Source organism: Glycine max, chromosome 4, assembly GCF_000004515.6.
Source record: "Glycine max cultivar Williams 82 chromosome 4, Glycine_max_v4.0, whole genome shotgun sequence".
In the NCBI taxonomy this organism is placed as follows: domain Eukaryota; kingdom Viridiplantae; phylum Streptophyta; class Magnoliopsida; order Fabales; family Fabaceae; genus Glycine; species Glycine max.
The window spans coordinates 15,364,798-15,387,242 of NC_016091.4; positions in this window are offsets into that span (position 1 = coordinate 15,364,798).

Below are 22,445 nucleotides of genomic sequence, written 5' to 3' on the forward strand. Positions count from 1 at the left end.
GTGGAGAATAGGGGGTCTATAATGGGAAACCATAGTTTATTAGGCATTTTGCTGAGCATAGAATATCATATGAATGTATCTCTATGTTCTATGAAGGCTACCTTTTGGATTTCTTCTCACTCCCACTTCATCTCTACCTGCTTGGTGGTGTTTAATAACAAGAAACTAAAAAATTTCCTAAACTAGGGGAAGCAAATAAAATTAAAAATAAGAGTTCTTGTAGAAATTAGGACTGATTTACTACAAACAATATTCAATCTCTGTAGCCTAATTTTATAGGTACACTTTAGAGGATATCCAAGTAATGTATGGCTTCCTTGTGAAGGTGAAGACAGTACAATGTGGAGCTTCATTAACCCACTCAAAGAGGTCAGTTGTGTGATTTCTTCTGTGTATGCCCGTGTTTATGATGGTACTTGTCTGATTTATAATATGATGTCTAATGGTTGTTCAACTTTTCAAAGAAGATGCTTATGCATTGAATTATATGCATTTACTGGTATTTTCTTATATGAATCTTTATACACATGTCACCTGAGTCTATTACATGATTTATTAGTATAGGATCGTAATGAAAATGTGATGTCAAGAGCTAGGGTTATGGTTTTGGATGGATAACAGTTATGGAACTTGGTTAAATTCAAGACTTATTGATGCAATCCTACCCCGCAAGGGCATTGGATAGAAAACTCCAAGTAGATTGGGCCAGAGATGCAAGAGAAGGCCCTAGGGTTCTTATGAGCCTTAGGGTAGATTTCAGACCCATGGGCTAAGTACGAGCCCACTTATCTTTGTAAATATTAGATTAAGGTTTCATTAGTTTTGGGCCTTGTATTTAGGGCTCCATAATGTAGGTAGGGTACCCTAGAAATATAGGATTTTTCAGCCCTTGTATTTTAGGGCACCTAGACTAGTTTTTGTATTAGGGGTAGTTTTGTAATTTCACATGCACTAAGTGGATATTTGATGTGTGTGGTTGGAAATAAATTTAATTGAATTGGTAGAATCCCAATCCAATTAAATTTTAGAGGGGGAGGTGAGCATTTGCTTACTACACCCCATTGCCACATCATATAGTCACACTTTGTGCATGTCCTTCATGCTTTTCATGCCTCATGACACCTAAGCACACTTAGTGGAGAATCTTGGAATTGATCTTGGATTAGTGGGCTGAACCATAACTAAAAATTCACTAATCATAATTAGTGAAATTTTGGCTCCAAAGTTTGGCTCCACAAATTCAATTTCAAATTCAAGTGAAATTTGAATTTCCCTCCAATTTTGTGTGACACTTAGGCTATAAATAGAGGTCATGTGTGTGCATTTTTTTCAACTTTGATCATTTGAATATTAAACTTCAGATTTCAGAGCTCATTTAGAGCACAAAATTTCGTGCTCTTCTCTCCCTCTCCCCTCATTCATCTCCTTCTTCCTCCAAGCTCTTATCCATGGCCTCCTATGGTGGTGAGCTTCTTCTAGACTCATCTTCTCCTTGAAGTGGCGTCTCCTCTCTCTCTTCCTTTCTCCATTCCGCTGCCATTTATCTTCCAAGAAGCAAAGGAATCCATTGATGAAGAAGATCCTAGGCCTACAAGCTCCAATGGAGCTTGCATCACTTATTAAGGATGTGTTAAGGTAATGGCGGTTTGCTGGACAGAAGTGAAGCTTATGGACCAAGTTAATGTGATGTTTGGCTGCTATAAAATGTGCTTTTATAATAAAAAAAGTTAATGGATTGATGTGTTTTGTGGAATATCCTAGCTAGAACCTACTACTTCTTTTAGATAAGGAGTTCTCAAATGGAATCTATGACGTTTTCAGGTCTTCCATATCTTGGAACAACTGATACTATTTACTACTGCATCTATGATAAAATTAGTAATGATATGGTAAGGGAAGACATCTTTGAGCTTAATGGTAGGTAAGAGTAAGATTAGTAATTTAGTAATAATAAGCTTAGGTGATGGGAATCCAGAAAAAAAAATCTGAATAAGATGAATTTTATTGAATTGAAGTGAGCTCAAGAACTATTATAGAAGTGTAAAATATTATCTTATTAGCCAAATGCCTAATAAACTATGATTTCCCATAACAGACCCCCTATTCTTCAATACAATTATGTGTGTCTCTTATGTATATGGCATGTGACTTTGTCCAGTGTTTTTCTTTTGGTGTTTGGTATCTATTGTAACTTTGTTTTATGGTTTAATCCAGAAAATATATATAAAAAATACTTAGTTTGTGTGTAGTACTCTTGAGTCTAACAAAGAACATTTGCATTATTAAGAAAATCCATGCAAAGCAAATCAAGATACTCTTGGATAGAATTTTATCTTCAATTTAGATGGAATTTGTGCCTTGAATTCATAGTTTTATATATATGATCGAATTTTACTTGATATATCCAAGTTTGTGTTATATCTCACTTAGCATTGAAATATTTAATTTGTAGGCATTATTTGTCTTCTTGTTTGCATCGTGATCACGACATTTGTTGTTGGACACTATACTGATCATCATCATATGTACGAAAGTTTTTCATAAACTTTTGAGGCTCATTTTTGTTACCAATGTTTTTGTACTTTGTTGTCTGTCATTAATGTACTTTGTTTTATATACAACTTTTGTTCATCATTAGTGAACCTTAGATTCCCATTTGAGATTGAATACAATGATTATTGCAGACAGTTTGCATTAATCATTGTATTGAATCTTGAATTGTCCGTTTGGACAGTTTGGGAAGAGTCATATGTTTATGGTAGATTCATGCGTTAAGGTTAAGATTATTTTGTTGAATTTGATGAAATTTCAAAACAATGCATTTCTAGTTGTTCTCTGAGTGCATACTTGATTGTTAGGGAATTAATGTCATCGCTTTCATGTCGTGTACTCAGAGATCAATGTGAAATTCTGCCAAAATTTTGTCAAATTTAACAAAATAATCTTAACCTTGACATATGAATCTACCATAAAAAAATGTCTTCCTGAATGGGATAGGGCTACACCTTAAATGAAAAAGTGAGATTTTCATGCATCGAATAACTTTGTGAGTATCATAGAGTTATTATTTAGATGCATCGAAGTTGTATGAATGAAAGTAGCATGAGCCCTACGTATGAGGAAGGCGTGGAATAGTTCTTGCAATTTGCTTCAGAAAGAAGTCGACCAGATGAAAATGGGAAATTTTTTTGTTTGTGCATAAATTGTTTGAACTGGAGATGGAAAATACTCGATGACATACGGGAGCATCTGTTGTATGATGGGATTAAGAAGAATTATACAACATGGATATGGCATGGTGAATTGACAGACATGTAGAGTGGGTCCTAATCTGAACCATTTGATGTACAAATGGGAGATCGCTTGGAAGATATGATTCATGATCTTGGACAAGAGTCTTTTCAACAAGCACATGCCCCTATGTATGATACATTGGAAACTTATTTAAAGAAACCTTTGTATCCAGGGTGTAAGAATTCCTTGATGTTGTTGTCAGTGGTGTTAAGTCTGGTTAATATGAAGGCCAGATATAGGTGGAGTGACATGCTCTTGATTTCCATTAAATGCTTTTTTCAATCACCAGTAAGGGTGATGAGGTTTCGGAAAACGTCGATGCCTAGTGTAGACTGTTTCTCTACCATGTTTCAGTTGTATGTAGCTTATGTCTTCTTCATAGATGGGGCAAGCATGATGGCCCTTAACACTGTACCCACTCAAATTCCCATATGTTGGAAAGTCATTAATGGTACAAAAAAGCATTGCACGCAAATGAAAAGTCTCATTTCGAAACCCATCAAACACTAAAATCCCCTCATCCCACAACTTTGTCAAGTCTTCAATCAAGGGACTGAGATAAACATCAATGTCATTTCCTGGCTGTCTTAGGCCAGATATCATCATAGACAACATCATGTATTTTCGCTTCATCTACAACCAAGGAGGCAAATTGTAAATTACTAGCAAAACTGGCCACAAACTGTGTTGAGTGCTTAAACTGCCATATGGATTCATTTCATTAGTGGCTATTCCAAGCCTAAGATTTCTTGCCTCTTTGCCAAAATCTGGATACAAACGATCAATCTTCTTCCACTGGGAGGAATCAGCTGGATAACGGATCATTCCATCGCAGTTTGTCCCATTTGCATGCCATGTAAGGTCTTTTGCGTCGTCTCCATTAGCAAACAAACGCTTAAACCTTGGATCAGACCAGACCAGTACATCTAGATCAATACAATGTTGTACATAAAGCTTCTTTCTATATTTGGAAACGACACAAAAGAAGGAAAAAAGTAAGACTTGCATATGGAAGAAAAGGTCGATTTTGTTTGATCTTCCGTACTGGTCTGATCTAGATGTACGACATGGTATTGATGTTATATATATGGAGAAAAATGTATGTGATAGTGTCATTGGGACACTCCTTAACATTCAAGGCAAGACGAAAGATGGTTTGAATACTCATCAAGATCTAGCTGAGATGGGTATACGATTGCAATTACATCCAAGGTCTGATGGTAAAAAAATATGCTTGCCTCCAGCTTGCCATACTTTGTCCAGTCCCCTAAGGATACTCTTCAAATACTCCCTTAGTGTCTACATCGGGTCAAAGTCCTCCAAGGATACTCTTTAAATATTAAGAGCCTTGTGCAGTTGAAAGATCTTAAGTTGATAGGCTTAAAGTCTCACGATTGCCACGTCTTGATGCAACAATTGTTAGTCGTTGCCATACGAGACATTTTGCCTAACAAAGCTAGGCTTGCCATAAATCAGTTGTGCTTATTCTTCAATGCCATATGTAGCAAAGTCCTTAATCCTGTTAAGTTAGATGAGCTGGAAAATGAGGTTGCTATTATATTGTGTCAGTTGGAGATGTATATTCCTCCTGCTTTCTTCTACATCATGGTTCACTTAATTGTTCATCTGGTCAGAGAAATCAAATGTCGTGGTCTTGTTTATTTGCGGTGGATGTACCCAGTTGAGTGATACATGAAGATCTTAAAAGGGTATACAAAGAATCTACACCTTCCAGAAGTATTTATTATGGAAAGGTACATTGTAGAAAAAGCCATTGAATTTGGTTCAGAGTACATTGGAAAAGAAAAACCTGTTGGGCTTCCTGAGTCTCGGCATGACGAAAAAGTGGGAGGTAAGAGTTCAAGAGGACTGCATGTTATTACTCCAAGTCGAGAAGAATTGCAACAAGCTCATTTGTATGTATTGAATAATAGTAATGAAGTTTTGCCATACATACTTCGCCATGAAGGTTTAGTGAAGGAAAGTAATCCAAAAATGTCGAAGAACAGGGTCTTGAAAGAGCATAACAAGACTTTCCTACATTGGTTTAAAGATACAATCTTTGCTGATGATAATGTTTCTGAAACGTTAAGAAAGCTAGCAAATAGGCCTAAAAGAAATGTTATAACTTGGAAAGGATAAGATATAAACAAGTATTCCTTCTATACAAAAGCATAAGACGAGAAAAGTACAATGCAAAATAGTGGAGTTACCATAAGGGTTGAATCTCAACACTTTGCTAGTGTACATGATAACAATCCTTGTGTAGCTTCCATCCTTTACTTTGGTTTCATTGAAGAAATCTGGGAGCTTAACTATGTGAAATTCACTATCTGTGTTTTCAAATATAAGTGGGTTGACAACAATATCGGTGTGCAGACCGATGATGTGGGATTTACATTGGTAGATCTTAAGAAATTCGCTTACCAGAATGATCCATTCATCATGGCAAAACAAGCGAAACGGGTATTTTATGTTGAAGACCCTTGTGATGAAAGGTGGTCAGTGGTTCTACACGGGAAAACAATTGGTGTTAATGTTGAAGATCATGATTCATACATTGATACTTATGTTAGTCCTTTGTCAACACAAATGTCTCCTAACATCGTCGGAGAAGAAGAAGCTGACGACGTTCATGCTAATCATAATGATCATGATGAAGGAGAATTAACTAACATCATCTAATGTAATTTTTTGATTATGTACTTCATTTTAGTCCATTCAATTACATAATTTATTGAGTTTTTTTATTATCTTGAAAATTAATGTTTTTTTTCTTTACAGGAAAATGACTACACCACCCAGCTCTCCTCCTCCTCCTCTTCCTACTGATGCAGCATCACATTCCCCTTCTACCTTGAAGCGGACAAGAAAAGCCACATGCCTAAGATCATTGGTGACTAGACCAGTTGGGGGCAGAGAGACCCCAGGTCCATGTGGATCCTGCAATGGGGAAAGTTGATAGTCCCTACAAAAAGAAGTTAAGAACATATTTGGGGATCGTTGCTCGCGATAAGGTAGATGTGGCATACGAGAATTGGAAACAAGTCCTTACTGCCCAGAAGGATTTGATATGGGAGGATATTCAGGTATTTAACTTAAATGTTGCACGTTGTTGATTAACAATAAAATTGTATTTTAGTCTACAATAAAATTTAATTTTCGTTTGTCAGACTGAATTTGATATCCCTGAAGCATCTGATCTGAGGAACAAAAAGAAAATACTTCAAACTGTAGGGGAGTGGTGAAGAAAGTTTAAGTCTAATTTGACTTCAAAATGGGCACTTGCAGCCGACAAGGACGGTGTCGATGACACTGTATGCAAAAAGTACGACATTAGCAAGGAAAAACGGACCCAATTTTGTCAAAGCCACAGAGACCCTTCGTGGGAGGTAACTTTGTCATTTTCATTGTTTTAAACATTAAATTTACTTATTATTGTTAGTAATAATAACTTTGGATAATGTTTAATTTTTAAAGGATGTGAGAAAAAAGGCACAGTCCATTCAGAAACAAAACACTGCCCCTCACGTGTTGTCTCATGGGGGTTGAGTTTCTTGAAAAGAAGTTGATGGATGAGAAGAAAAAGAAATGACTGGATTAAGTTGTTCAATCCGGAAGCACTGACACCATGACTAATCCTCCATCTCCCATCAGATGACACGTGAAGTGGAAGATGGCCCGCACCAAGAAAATTGGTCAAATGACGTCTGAGGCAGCAAAGAAAATTGCTAACAAGGTTGTAAGTCACTTTCAATTGTTAATTGCAATTATTTATGTTTATTGTGTGATTGAGTAAACCAATAAATGTTTTTGTTACAGGATTCGTTGGAGGAGCAGGCCTCACAGGGTTCCTTTGTCCTCCATGGACATCAGGATGTACTGACTGCTGCCATTGGGTGACCAGAACACCCTGGTCGTGTGTGTGCTGCTGGAGACGGTGTCACGATCAAACAATACTTTGGACCGGCTCCAAGGACCTTCCGCACTTCTTCGTCCATGGCTCCCGAAGACCTGGAGTAGTTGATGCAAAAGATTAGGGACCAGTTGGAGGATTCGATCACAGAAAAAGTGACTCGACAACTAATATTGTCCTTTAGCCAGATGCAATCCCAGTTTCAATCACAGATGCAATCACAGGGACTCGCACTGCCTCCTGAGCCAGAGGTTGGTCCTTCAGCTGCTCGTGTAGCACAAAGGAGAGTTGTGTTGATCCCTCAAGGAACGACCAAGACACGGGTGACTCAGAGAAACGGTGGTTGTGCGTCGAAGAAAATCCTCCCTGCCTGGTTGTCCTAGGAAGACTTTATGAGGGGTCCATAACCGTTCATAACATCCATTTGTGTCATGATCAAGTCAAGGTTGGTGTTGAGGAAGTTAGAGATGCAGATGCTTCCATTCCTGTACTCACTCAACAGGTTCAGTTAGTGGGACAGACACTTAACACCTTTGTTACTTGGCCGACACATCTTGTGAAGCGTTTATCAGAACAGGTATTTCACTATGATTAAATGTTTTTACTTCAATTAAAGTGTTCACCATCATTAAATTATCTTAATTAACTGTGTTGGATAAACAGGGAGCTATGGGATCGGACAAACCTACAGATAGGCCGGATCATGATGTCAATGATCCTCTATATCTTATGACATTGACCATCCCACAACTTTTTCTAAATCCATTGCAGGTTATGTGGAATGCTACCGTGTTTGGGCTGTTTAATGACGACTTCCCCTTGTACATAAAGCATGGAGATTTGTCTAAAATAACACACAATAGTCAATGTCTCAACATCTCTATTATACAATTGTGGATTCTGTAAGTCACTTTACATTATTTTTATTACCTAACTTATTGTTTTAAATTCATACATAATTAAGTTTATTTTAACAACAATAGGCATATGACTAAGACAAGTATGCGAGCGGGGAATTCCGATGTTTATGGATTCCTTGAGCCAAAGTCGATATAGAGATCTAGGTAATCGCAATTTGAATCAAAAAGTTACATTAAGAATTGGATGTAGAATTCAAAGAGGGATGTGTACCTAGGAGCCTACTTGAATGGGTAAGTTAAACTGAATAAATGAATTAAAATAATGTATAATAGTATAATAACTTATATTATTCTCCACTATAGTGCACATTTGCAAATGGTCGTCATTTTGCCTAAGGAAAATGTTGTCATCTAGTTTTGTTCGTTGCATAATAGGCTAGACAACTACCTCAAGGGAATTATCAACATGTTAGTTCTATTTTTCAATACATTTGCATTAGCATTAGTCGGGAACATCAATATTTTAATTGTACAATACGCATTCATGTTTGTATTGAATGCTTTGAAAGGACTTGACGATACTCCACAAAGTAAATCCAAGGTTGTTGCTAGGTGGACTGTTGTTAAAGTAAGTCATTTAAACAATGCTTCTAATTATATTTTAATACTGTGTAGACTAATTTTTACTTAACATTGAACATCTAAACCTCATAATGTATTTAGTGTAATAGACAAAAAGGAAGCACTGAGTGTGGGTATTACGTCATGCACTGGATGTCAACTATAATCTTAGGAAGTTTCAAGAATAATTGGGAAACGATAATTGTTTAATTCAAACGTATTTCATTTTGTTATAATTGGTATTATATACTATTGACTTATGTTTTATTATATCATGTAGTATTTCAATGATGCTAGACCATTGGAACTAGAGAGATTGAAGGTGCTTCATATCTAGTGGGCAACCTATTATTTGAAAATTAAAAATGAAACAATTAGTGTTTAAACAATTTTGGAATTGTAGTTTAGCTACTTTACATTTTCTACAATTCATGTCTCCTTAACATTAAATATTCTTTTAATTCATAGTAAATAATAAATTTTTGATGGAATTTCTAGTAAAAACTCTTTGAAAAAAGAATGAAAATTATATATTGTAGTTCTGCTTTTAAATTTGCAAGTTATTAAAAAAACAGACAGCATATTAAAAAAATCCTAAAAAATAATATCGGTTTTTACTAAAAACTGATGTTATATATATATATATATATATTAACATCGATTTTTTAAAAAACCGATGTTAAGCTTCATCAAAACCATCAGTTTATAAAATCGATGTTGCTGATAACAAAACAATATCGGTTCTTACCAAAAACCAATGTCTGTTATCAGAAAACAACATCGGTTTTTGATAAAAACCAATGTTGTTTTATTACCAGCAATATCGATTTTGGTAAAAACCGATATTGATATGAAGATATATGACTTTTTTTATAATTCTTACTATATAACATTGGTTATTTAAATAACTGATGTTGTAATTTTATGTTAACATCGGTTTTGGAAAATCGATGTTAACGGTATTACTTTCAACATCGGTTAATAACCGATGTTGAAAGTCCTTAATAACCGATATTAAAACCCTATTTTCTAGTAGTAAATCAAATACCATTGCTCCCTGATGACCAAGAGAAAATGACCTTCATGAAAAAAAAAACAAACTACTGCGACAAGGTCATGTCTTTTGGATTAAAGAATGTTGACACTACATACTAGAGGATGAACAAAGTTTTTGAAAAGTAGATAAATTGAAACCTAGAAGTCTATGTAGATGACATGATAATCAAAAGGAACACCCCGAAACCACACAGAGGATTTAGTAGAAACATTTGCTCAATGACAAAAGTACAACATGCGCCTAAGTCCAAAAAAATGTGCTTTTGGGGTATCCGTAGGAAATTTCTTGGTCAACATGCTATCAGAAAAAGTGATTAAGTTAAATCCCAATAAATGTTGGGCTATACAAGAATTGTGAGCCCCGAATGTTGCCAAAGATATCCAAAAGTTGAATGGATGATTGGCAGCATTGACAAGGTTCATGGCTAAGTCAATTCCATCTTCAAAATTCTAAAAATGGACAAGAGATCTAGTTGGACAGAAGAATGTGAAACTGCCTTTAAAAAATTTTAAGAAACATTATACACTCCATCAATGCTGACAAAGCCGGACCCAAGAGAAACATTGTACCTATACTTGGCTATAGATGAAGAAGTGCTCAGTACAACACTAGTCAAAGATGAAAATAAGATTCAGAAGCTAGTAAATTTCATAAGTTGAGCCCTTCAAAATGTCGAGTTACGATATCCAATGGTGGAAAAAGATCATCCTTGCCTTAGTATTCTTAGCTTGGAGATTACGTCTATACTTCAAGCACATCCAATCATAGTAAGGATTGATTAGCCAATCAGGAAAATATTGCACCGCCCCGCTTTAGCAAGAAGGATGGTAACATTGGCGATTAAATTTTTAGAATATGGTTTGCAATATTAGCCAAGACAAGTACTCAGGGCCCAATGTTTGGCCGACTTCGTGGTTGAAATGACACTGAGCAAAGATGAAAAATAGGCTAGAAGAGCTACCTTGGACTCTATTCATTGATGAGTCATCCAACAAAACACAATGTGGAGTAGGAATCTTGCTAGAATCCCCACATGGGGTTGTGCTTAGGAAAGCATTGATGATAGAATTCCCATTAAAAAATAATCAGACAAAGTATGAGGCATGCATTGCGGGCTTGGAAATAGTAGTCATCATGGAAGTCCAAGTGTTAAAAGTATCCAGTGACTCCATGTTGATGATTAACCAATTGAGTAGAGAATATCAAGTCAAAGAACCAATATTGCAAAAATACATCCACAAAATCGGGTTAATCAAAGAAAAATTCAAAAAGTTGGAATTCATCTACATTCCAAAGGGAAAAATGTAAGAGCGGATTTACTCTCAAAGTTGTCCAACATAGAGGAACATGTAGGAATGGAAAATGTAGTTTGTCGAATAATTCACACTCTGAGGTTTATCATGTTGATAGAGAATCAAGAAATTTCAATGACTCTAATTCTAGAGTACATACAAAATGCCATTAGCCTAAAAAAACAAAAGGAAAGTCGAAAACTGCAAATAAAAGCCACCAAATTTTTTATAATAGATGGTAAGCTCTACAAAAGAGGATTCACTCAACCACTATTGAAATGCTTAAGAGAAGCATATGCAAAATATGTGATGGCTGAAATACATGAAGGATGTTATGGCCAACATTTTGGGCACAAAACTCTACCAAGAAAGATATTGAGAGCCGACTATTACTGGTCAACCATTAAAACAAACATAGCCAACTATGTGTGAAGGTGTGAAAGGTGCCAAAAATGTGCCGACATACCACATGTACCAGCAAACAAGTTGCATAACTTGGCATCTCTATTACCATTTCTTTGGTAGGGGATTGACGTACTAGGACCTTTCCCAAGAGCTTTGGGACAAGTTAAATATCTCATAGTAACGGTCGACTATTTCATCAAGTGGGTCGAGGCCAAACACTTGCCACCATAACCTCTAAAAATATTGAAAACTTTGTGTTCAGACAAATAATTTGTCGATTTAGGATTCTTGATGTCATAGTAAGTAACAACGACGCTTAGTTCATTGATAGACAATTCTACCAATTGTTATCAAGATTGAACATTAAGCAAAGGTTCACCTTCATAGAGCATCCTCAAACAAACGAACAAGTCAAGGTAGCAAATCAAATTATTCTACGAGGATTGAGGAAAAGAGGTAAAGAGACTAAAGGAACCTAGGTTGAGCAACTGCCACGTGTCTTATGGGCATACCAAATCACACCCCATTCTGCCACAAGAGAAACACCATTTAGGATTGTATACGAGACTTAGATGATCATTCTTGTGGAAATAGGAGAACCAACCTTCAAAATTGAAAATTTGAATCTAAACCACAATGAAGGAAATCTCAAAAACGAGCTTGCCCTTATTGAATAAAAATGAGAAGTGGCCGTCGTAGGAGATGCATCATTGAAAAGAAAAATAGCAGCCAGGTACAACAAAAAAGTCATCCCATGCACCTTTTAACAAGAAGCATCATAATAATAACCGACTGAGGATATGTCCGATGTAGCCTTTAGAATAGGATATCTAATGCAAATATTTGTAATAAGCCACATGGCTAATATCACTATGTAAGCGAACACTATAAATAAACACCTTGTAATGTCATCGACATGACACATGACAAAAAACTCAATGTTATGAGACTTCAAAGATCCCTCTCTATATTCTCTCATTTTCTCTTAGTCTATTTCACACTGCACAATCCGAATCACCCTCCATGTCCTACACCATAATAGGAAGATACGAAGAAAGAGGAGGATTAGGAAGGAAACAAAAAATTAAAAGAAAAGGAAAACAAATTAGGTAATGCATTTTTAATTTTTCATTTTTAATTAGGCAATGAATTATATTTTGAAAGTGAATTCTAAGATGTGTTTTGACAACATGATCTAATCCCATTGAGATAAGTAACCTAGCCTATGAGAGGTTAGAATGGACTCAGGTAGCGTCTCCTAAATGAGGGACCTAGCTTATGAATGGTGAAAAAAGGAATTATATAGTTAGGGAAACGAGTTTAGAGGAATTCATGTGTGCATTATGAGTATTGCATGCATCAAGACATTGGTTTTGGTGAGTGGAAGAAATACATGAATATGGATGGTGAAGGTCCTCGAATGGTTTAACTTGGACCTTGAGGGTGCATGAAGCTCAATTGGGAACCTCATTGATTCATGCCAATCCCAATAGTAAAGGAGTACTTCTAAAGCTAGGTCACCTTGGCTAGTCACCAAATGACATCATTATAGTGGAAGGGTGTTATTTTGAAGGAATAAGTACTAATGGCACTTCTTATGGTTAGTATTTAACCCTAGGCTACTTCCCAAGTTTAGATGGTACCACATACATATGAAATAGAGATTAATGGACATTGCATTACATGTGCATTTGGCGTTGATAATTTTTTATAAAGATGTACAAGTGAATGTTATATGTTGTGTGTATGTCTACCTATCTATCTACCACTACAAGAAAAATGACATATGCCTACAGAGACTTTTGCCTACAAACATGAATTAGTGTAAGTAAAAGTAAAAAATATATTTATACCTATAATTTTTGTCATAGGTAAAACTCAAAGATTTGTACCTACTATTATTTGGTGTAGGTAAAACTCAAAATAACTCCTACTTATAAATATTTAATGTTGGTAACATTTCAAAACATGTATACCTACCATTACTTGTTGTTGGTAAAATCATATAAAACTTATACCTACAGTTTATTGGTGTAAATAAAATTTAAAAAGTTTCTACCTACAAATACATAGTGTAGGTAAAATTTCATAAAACAAATACATATTAAAATATAAATATATTTTAATATATTTCATAAAACCATTACTCTGCTCCGAATCATGGGAGAAGCCCTCCCTCGAGCCGTCGTGTCTGCGATTACACAATCGGTATGTACTGGTTGTCCCCAACCTTTAATCCCTAATTCCACCCCTCACTTCCGCTCTCAGCTCTGGTACAAGATTCTCTCTTCACTCTTCTTCTTCTCCTTTCTCCGCTCTTCAATCGTTTCGTTTTCTTCTCCGATTTTGCCTTTCGATAACAGTATCTATTTTTTTTTCTTTTCCCTTTTCTGATTCCCTGAACAACCATCCTACGCTAGGGTTGCAACTATTTGTTATCCATCGCTGTTGTTTGCGGCTTGCTTTTTCAATTATTCACTCAAACAATGTTATATCTATCTGCGACAATGAAATTAGGTTCACAAATTCGTTTCGCTCTTGATTCTTAATCATATACATTTTTATTTGATTTTCGTGTTTTTGTCACACAGTGTCTTCGTTTCTTAAGTGATTTTGATTTCATTCTGATATATTCTAGAGCTAATAGCTATGAAGTAGTTTCTTAACCATATACATTTTTATTTTTATTCCCTGTTATGCCATGTGTTAAGGGGACTTGCAAATTGATATTGAGCAAGTGTTTTGTTCCTTCTTCAATTTGTTGGATATACATTATGATCTACAAAGATACAAATGTCGTTCACTGTCTTTGGATATACATTTTGTTGATTTAGTGAGACGGGGGTGTGCCTAATGCCTTTCCTTTGGCTAGTGAGAATTGTGGCTTATAATTTTGTTGATATTTTCTAATAAGAAACAAATTGAATTGTCTTACCTAGGAAGGTATTGTGATGTAAATGGTTGCGATAGTTTTTAAATTTTGAAGTCGAATGAATTTTGTTGTAACAGCTTAACTATTTGTGGGATTTGATTGGTTTTCCTTTTCTTTGTTGCGGCTGGTTTCATTGCCAAGATTCTGCTTCTTGTTCTACGGTTATCATTAATTACTTTTAAACATCTGGTTGAGATGCATGCCATGCTTTTCGTAATCCTATTAACATAGGCAATGGTAAAGGTGCATGTAAGCCAAAATTACCTATCTTGTTGAAAGTGCCTAATCATATAAAGTGAAATGATTTGAGCTACTTGCTACTGTGTAATGATAAGCTTCTAATATGGATTTTATTTATCAATGCCATCTGTTTTTGCCGAGGTCAAGATATTCTAAATATAGAACATACATTCTTCTAGGTCAAGAGTCCTTTTGGCATTGTGACATAATCAATCTATTTCTGATCACAAATGGGCCACTTTTATAGTTGCTATGTTGCAGTCATTGCTCTACTGCAGTCATTGGCTTCAATCTATTCCATTAGTTATTTTCCTCTTTTTTTGTTTTGGTTTGCTAGGCCTCATTGAGTCCAGTTTGACTTCTTTTTCTTCTTTTTTTTCTTATTCAAAGCATAACGATATAATATGATAAACTAAATAATAATAATAATGATAAGAATGATGATGAGTTCATACGATAATAATATGATGAAGATGAAGAATTTTGTTGGTATTTACTTGTATGATTTATTTAAGACACTTGTAAATTTTGATTGTTATTTATGAATGTCATAAATTTTGGGTAGTTTTTAACTCTTTTTTTTATCATTTTTGAAAATTTATAATTATATTGTTGTACATTAAATAAACTATATAAAAAGCCTCAGAATAATGGTCATCCCACAATCTGCTATCTCACTATTTTTGGGGTCTGCTGTTATGTGTTGCTATTTGGGTCGATAGTTATGCTTTGTGAATCGAGATCAATAACTATGCTTTATAGGAGTGCTTCTGTTTTGACTTTCCTTCAATGAGCTTGGGCTTTTTCTAGCTGTTCAATGGCCCCATCCACTTCAATACTTCCAAATTTCAAATAGTTCTCTAGATTCTTTGTTTTCGATCATCTAATAAGCTGCTTAATGAATGTAGACTCTCTTACCATTAATTTCAAAATGTGTATAGCCTGAACAAACATCAATCTTATGTTATGCGTTGATGCATCATAGCCTGGATTATCTAACCATCCTCTGGATGGGCTTCTCTTTCCAACCTAACTGGCTTCTCTTTTATTGTTTATTATTATTATTATTAATTGTTTTGCCTCTGTTGAATAGAATGAACAATTACCCTTTAGGACCTTGATTCAATGTAGCATTTGGAAATTGGCCTCCTTCCCTGTGTATATATCTTGGTCTCTCTACTTTTGTTTGGAATTTTTGTTAATTGTTTTGTGAACTTAGTATAATTTTTGTTGAGCATTGTACTGCATTTCCACTATAAAAAATAGAATCATTATATATGTCTAAATCAGGTTATACATACATCTGATAATAATAATTGAATTAGGACTTTTTGGGGGGGGGTGGGGGAATAACATTGGAAATTCAGATGATCCAGGTTTTGATAATGTTTCTCTTCTCTTTTCCTATTGTTGGAGGTAAGACTCACTTGACTAAGGTACAAAGGAGAGAAGCATACAAGACTGAGTTGCCAAATCAGTGCAGAAGGACTTCATGGCAAAGTGAAACTAATGACAGGTTTTGTTCTTCAAATAACCTGAGTACTGATGACGAGTTTTGTTCTGTCAATAATAAGAGTATTGATGATGAAGAAATGGACGAATGGTTTGGGAAAAAGGTAGGATTCTAGAAGAGTTTTATTTCTATGTATTGTATATGTAAACATTTTTCCATTGTCTAACTAATAAAAAATCATGATAAATATGATTTTTAAGATAATTATTATAAAAATCAATAAAGTTATCATATAATATAGTTTTTTATTTGATTTTTATGGTTTGAATGTCATCTATTTTTAAGTTGGGCTCTTATTGTTGTGCATAACAAGTAAACATAGAAATTGATTTAATTAGGCATAGATTAAGTTCTATGTGCATGTTTACTATTGAATCAATTCTTTTTTTTTAAATAAGACTTTGAATCAATTATGGAGGCTCCTCCATTATTATTCCCCTAAAAATATTTAGCAGTATGATGTTACTTATGTGAACAAATTTAGTTACTTTCACTATAACCAAGCAATAGATTTTGCCCTCAATAGATTTGAGTTTCACATGGAGCATTGTAAAATATATACGATTGCTTCAACATGATGTTGTTTATACCATAAGAAAAAAATGTTTTGGACAAAGTGGTTAGGAGTGATGAATGTGACATTGAGGAGGCAGCGAAGTATGGTTACCTCAACACAGGATCATAATGGCGGTTCTTGCTGTGTGACAAGGTTGATAAGGAATGGTAACCTTGTTGTGTCTAATGCTAGTGATTTTCGTGTTGTGATTAGCAAAAAGGGTATGGCTGAAGTCCTAACATCTGAACACAAGCCTTCTAGGGAAGATGAAAGGGACAAAATTGAGACTCGGGTAATTCTTGTATCCTGCATGATATTATTATTCAGCTATTAACTAATTAAGCTTCTATTTTGAATTTTGTATGATCAGGTTAGCAATCAGGAAGCAATAGATATTACTCATCCTTTCTATGTGGGGAACAATTGACAACAACCTTTGTTGGCTTGTAAGAAACTATGGATCAAATAACAATGATGAAACCTTAGATTATTTTGTGCGCACCCAGGTATCTATAACATGCAGAACTTGAGTAAGAGTTAGGAGAATACAGTCAAATTTTTTCTCAACCTAATGTATAGTTGTTTATCAACATTTTTTTATTACCAACACCTATTAGATTCCCTTCTCTCTATTTTTTTTATCTGTATGGTGCATGTGAATGATTGTAATACATTATTAGGTGAGCATATTAAATGGTTTGTATCTAACATAATTCAATGGTAGGCATAAGTTAATGGCTTTTACCTGCAGTTAGAGGTTGTAGGTACAAGTTAATGTTTTTACCTAGAATTAGAAGTTGTAGATATAAGTTAATGACTTTTACCTACGCACATTGTGAATTGTAGGAATCATATATAGTGACAGTCAAATACAGTTGTAGTTGAAAGTAAATCCGTAGGTAAAACTTCTACTAACAGACAATAATCCATCACTGTATGTCCCTCAAAGTTGACGGCTAAAATGTTCGTAGGACAAAGTCTTTATTACATTTACCTACGTATTTTTAATGTCTAGTGATGGTTTTTGTCTGTAGGCATAAGTCATTTTTCTTGTAGTGATACAAACAATTTGGCTGAATTATCCACCGACCTAGTTAAAAAGTGACTTTTGTCAACCAATTTTAACTTTTAAAGTTTCTTAGTTTTTCCAAATTCGCTAGCCCTCCCTTTTATTCATTTTCTTCAACATCAAAATGAAATTGTTGATACTTCGAAGCTCACATTTGGCAATGACACAGGGAGGTCTTGATGCGACAACAACTAATGCGACATTGAGTAGCTCAAGCGCAAGGTTGACAGCCACAGAGAAGCGCAATGTTGTGTTTAGGAAGCTCAAGATCGCTGCAAAAACAAAATTTGGGGATTTATTTCAAGCCAATGTCTAATTTGTAGGACTGAAAGTTATTCAGAACTTTGTGTTTGTGCCCCAAGACATAACAAACAATGTTGATTAGTGTCTCTGGTTTTGGCTTTGTTGGAGTTTAAACCTTTTTTTTTTATGAGGGCTTGTTAGTCTGGTATATGATCACTACACGCATAACCCTCTCAAGTGACACCTTGGCATTGCCTTCTGATTTATGGTTCCTTTGGAAGTTTTGGGTAACATGTATTGGCTTGGAGAGAGGCTTAATTAGAGTGTAGCGTAGTATATACACTGAAATTTAGAAAAGAAAAGTTTCTAGTAGGTTAAAATGATTTTATATTTATACAATTACATAGATTGAAAAATGTTAAAGATTCCAACAATTTTCATGAGAAAGTTGTTTGAATCTTTAACATTTTTCTTTGGACTTATATCATTAAAAAGGATGAAAATAATTAAAATTTATTTATATTTAAGTTTACTAAATCTTTTTTCTGGTTTTAATTGAGTCCAGAGGAAGTATGTTGCAAAACTTTAAATTTATTTAAATAATATTTACACTGTTATTTTTAAGTTTATATATATATGATATAATGATTACTTATTAACAAAATATTTAACATATGCTAATAAAATATTCTATTTACCAAGGATAACAAATTAGTTAATATTAAAAAATGCCAAATATTGTAAACCTGATTTTATATATTTCAAACAAAGAGCCTACCAAATAGACATCGTATATTTTCTTTTAAAAAGTTTAAGCACACTATATATTATAATATATAATTAATTTAATAAAATAAAATTTGTTATAATTTATATTTGTAAGTGTATGTTAAATATATTGTTATGTTACTAATATTAATAATTATAATTTTATATGAAATATATTATTATATTTTAATATTAATAGTATTATAGCATAATAATAGTTATTGATTATTTATAATTAAGACCCCTAACTGTTAGGCATCTCTAATTCTTTTTCAAAAAACTTAAACTTAATTAAGAAAAATTAAAATCCTTATTTTTTTTGTTTATAATTATATATATATATACATATATATATATATATATATATATATATATATATATACATATATATATATATATATATATATATATATATATATATTCTTAAATATTTATTACAAATATTATAGTATTATTATTTATACTTTTAAATATATAGGATATAGTTATTATTGTTATAGTATTTATGAAATATTTATTCTAATATTAATATTAATATTTTTAGTTTTACATTAATAATATTATGATATTACTAGTATTACTACTTCTAAATTTATAATCTTTAAATTTAAAGACTTAATTTTGATCTATCAAATATTACAATTGTGTGATTTTGGTTTCTTTATCAAACTTTGTTAAATTTTAACAGATTTTTGCTTGTGTGTGACATTGATAATTGATGTGATAAATGATAAGTGATGTATGATGAAGTAGCTGATCAATAGCATGACAGCCAAATATATGTTAAAATGTCATGATATGCTAACATGTCATTTAAAAATTGGAAAAGAAATCTACAAATTTTAATGGAACCAAAATTGCACAGGAATGATAAGACTTTATTAACTAATTTATAGAATTAAAAATTATATAATTTAATGAATAGCATTAAATTTACCTTAAATTTTTATCAAGTTTCTAAAATTACTCTTTATATCAATGAGACATACTACTAACAAGAACCCGAGGGAGTAGTAGAGAATGTTGCTAATACATAAATAAATATAAATGACTATAGGTTAATATAAATAACACTACTAATAAATTAATATTTAGTACATATTTATTATCATCAAATATATTAACATGTAATAAATATATGCCAACTTATATTTATTACTTTATATTTATTAATATTAATTATAATATATATAATAATATTAAATATTATTAAATTAAATATTAAATACTAATAAACTATAAAGGGAATCTCATTAAATAAAAAATATGACTTACTAAAATTGATAATTTCTAATAAAATTTAGCTAACCATATATAAAATATAACAAAAAAAAGTGTCAGAAAAAATATTGCTAACATTTCTCTAGTTTTAAATGATTGTTCCATGATATCTCCAATCAAGAGTCTGAAACCATTAATCTTTAAAGATACAAAGATCCACTTAATGAGAGGATTAATTTCTTCTAACAAATATTATTTTACGACTCAAGGATTGAAACTTTAACTAGGTGCTTAAGCATGATTATTAGTCAACTAGAGTACACCATGTTGGTTAGTTAGATGTGATTATTGATAGATATTTTTTTACTAGTTATTAAGAATAATGTGTGAAATGTATGTGCCAAAAGAGAAAAAGTATATTGAAGTGCTTCTTTGAGAGAATAAGGAGAATGAAAGTCTCTTACACTCTGCAAATTATGTAATTAATTACATTTTATTTATATTATGAAAAGATAGACATCCCTTAATTTATTATTTACTTTTATAAATATATTAAATTTATGGAAAATAATTAATTCTTAAAATATAAGCACTGCATAAAAAAGAATTTAATAAATGTTGATTGTTTAAAAAAATGATTACTTATTGAACAAATATAGAAAATGTACTGATCGTATCTTTAATTGTATAAATTTAATATAATTAAATTGAATTCTTTTATAGTAAATAAAAAGGTTTAAATATTTTTTTAATTCTTAATAAATATTTTAATTTTGTGTTTTTTTTCTGATAAAAATTTTCTTTATATTAAGTTCTTAAAAAAATAATAATTTTATTTTTTATTCTTCATATATTTTTTTAATTCCTGATAAATTAATGAATTTTATGTTTGTATCTTTATAAAAAAATTTCATTTGTTATTAATCGTTTCAGAGGAATTAAGAACAAATAATTTTTTTTACCAGGAAGCAAACAAAAAAACCATTAATTCATCGGAGACTAAAAAAAGTGTTAAGGATTAAAAAAAATTATTTTATTAGGGAGTAAAAATAAAGAAAAATTTATTAGGAAGTAAATATAAAATTTAAATATTTATTAAGAAAATTATAAGTTTTATTCTAAGAATGTCACAACCCCCTTACTTTAAAGTTAATTTTAGTTTGCTTTTTTACTAAATAGCATATTCATCGATCTTGTCTAGCCTTCTTTCCAGTTGGTTAACAATTTACTATAAGAGCTTAACTTTCCATAATTTCTTTTCTAAATAAGACTAGTTTGCTTGTGACAATGATGTCTATCTATGTTTCTCTCCTATGCTCACTTCCCTTTGTGTCACTCTCTTGCTTAATCATTTCCTTCTCAATTACTCAACCATATCCCCTTGTCCTCCATTGAATCCTTCAACTGCTGTTGGTATGATTCAACCTATGCTTAATTTTCACCACTTTGCTTAATTTCTTGTCTCTTCCATTTTCTGTTTAGTATTTTATTTTTTGCTTGATTCAGTTCAGTTTGACCGGGAAGAATCGCAAAATTGTTTTTTAATTAAGAAAACAGTAAAAATCACTTTCTATCATCGAAATTGCGTATATAGCCATTTTCAACTGAAAAATTCACATGCGGGAAATAGTTCATACATTTTTCTGTGTGCAATTTGTGTTTCATTACTCTCATTGTTTCCATTTGTCATTTGTACTTTGGTTTACTACAAAAAAATGTCTAGATGTTAAGTCTTCTTGCTTTTCTTTATTTTCATTTTCATGTGTTTTTCCCCAAATATTGCATGGCTAGCATTTCAGAGTAATCTTATTGTACCACACCCAATTTTACGAGTTTTGCATCAATCAGAGACACCATTGATAATGAGTTTGAGACGTGAAATGCTAGAGCAACTTCTTTTTTTTTTTTTTCTTTCCATTGACCATCTTTGTATCTATACATTTGTTTGTGCCATCTGTTTCAGAAAAAAAAAGGGGGGGGGGGGGGGGGGGGCAAACATTTGACTAGTACCATGTAATTAATTATGCAAGTAAGAGTTTTTTTTTTCAGATCTTTTATTAGCATGATGATTGATTTATTTGTGGTAGAAAGCACGATCTGTTAAATTGCCCTTTTATTTTACTGGTTTCTATTGTGGTTAAAAAAATTCATTTAATAAGTAAACGGGTTGCGATATGTTTTATGTATAGAGAAAATAATTTCACATTTTCCTACACTATTGAATTTGTATAAGGCCACTCTAAAAGTTCTCTGCCTAAATCTGTACATCCCTATTATTTACAGATACTATGTTCATATAATAAAATTATATAATAATTTTTATAACATTTTTTTTTATCTCTTTCAATCACACCCTCGCATTTCTTTCTCTCCTTTTCTTGTCTGTCTTCTATGTGAAAAGACCTATAAAGAGAATTATCCCTCTAAAATTAATATAAAGTAAATATTCTATCCCCTA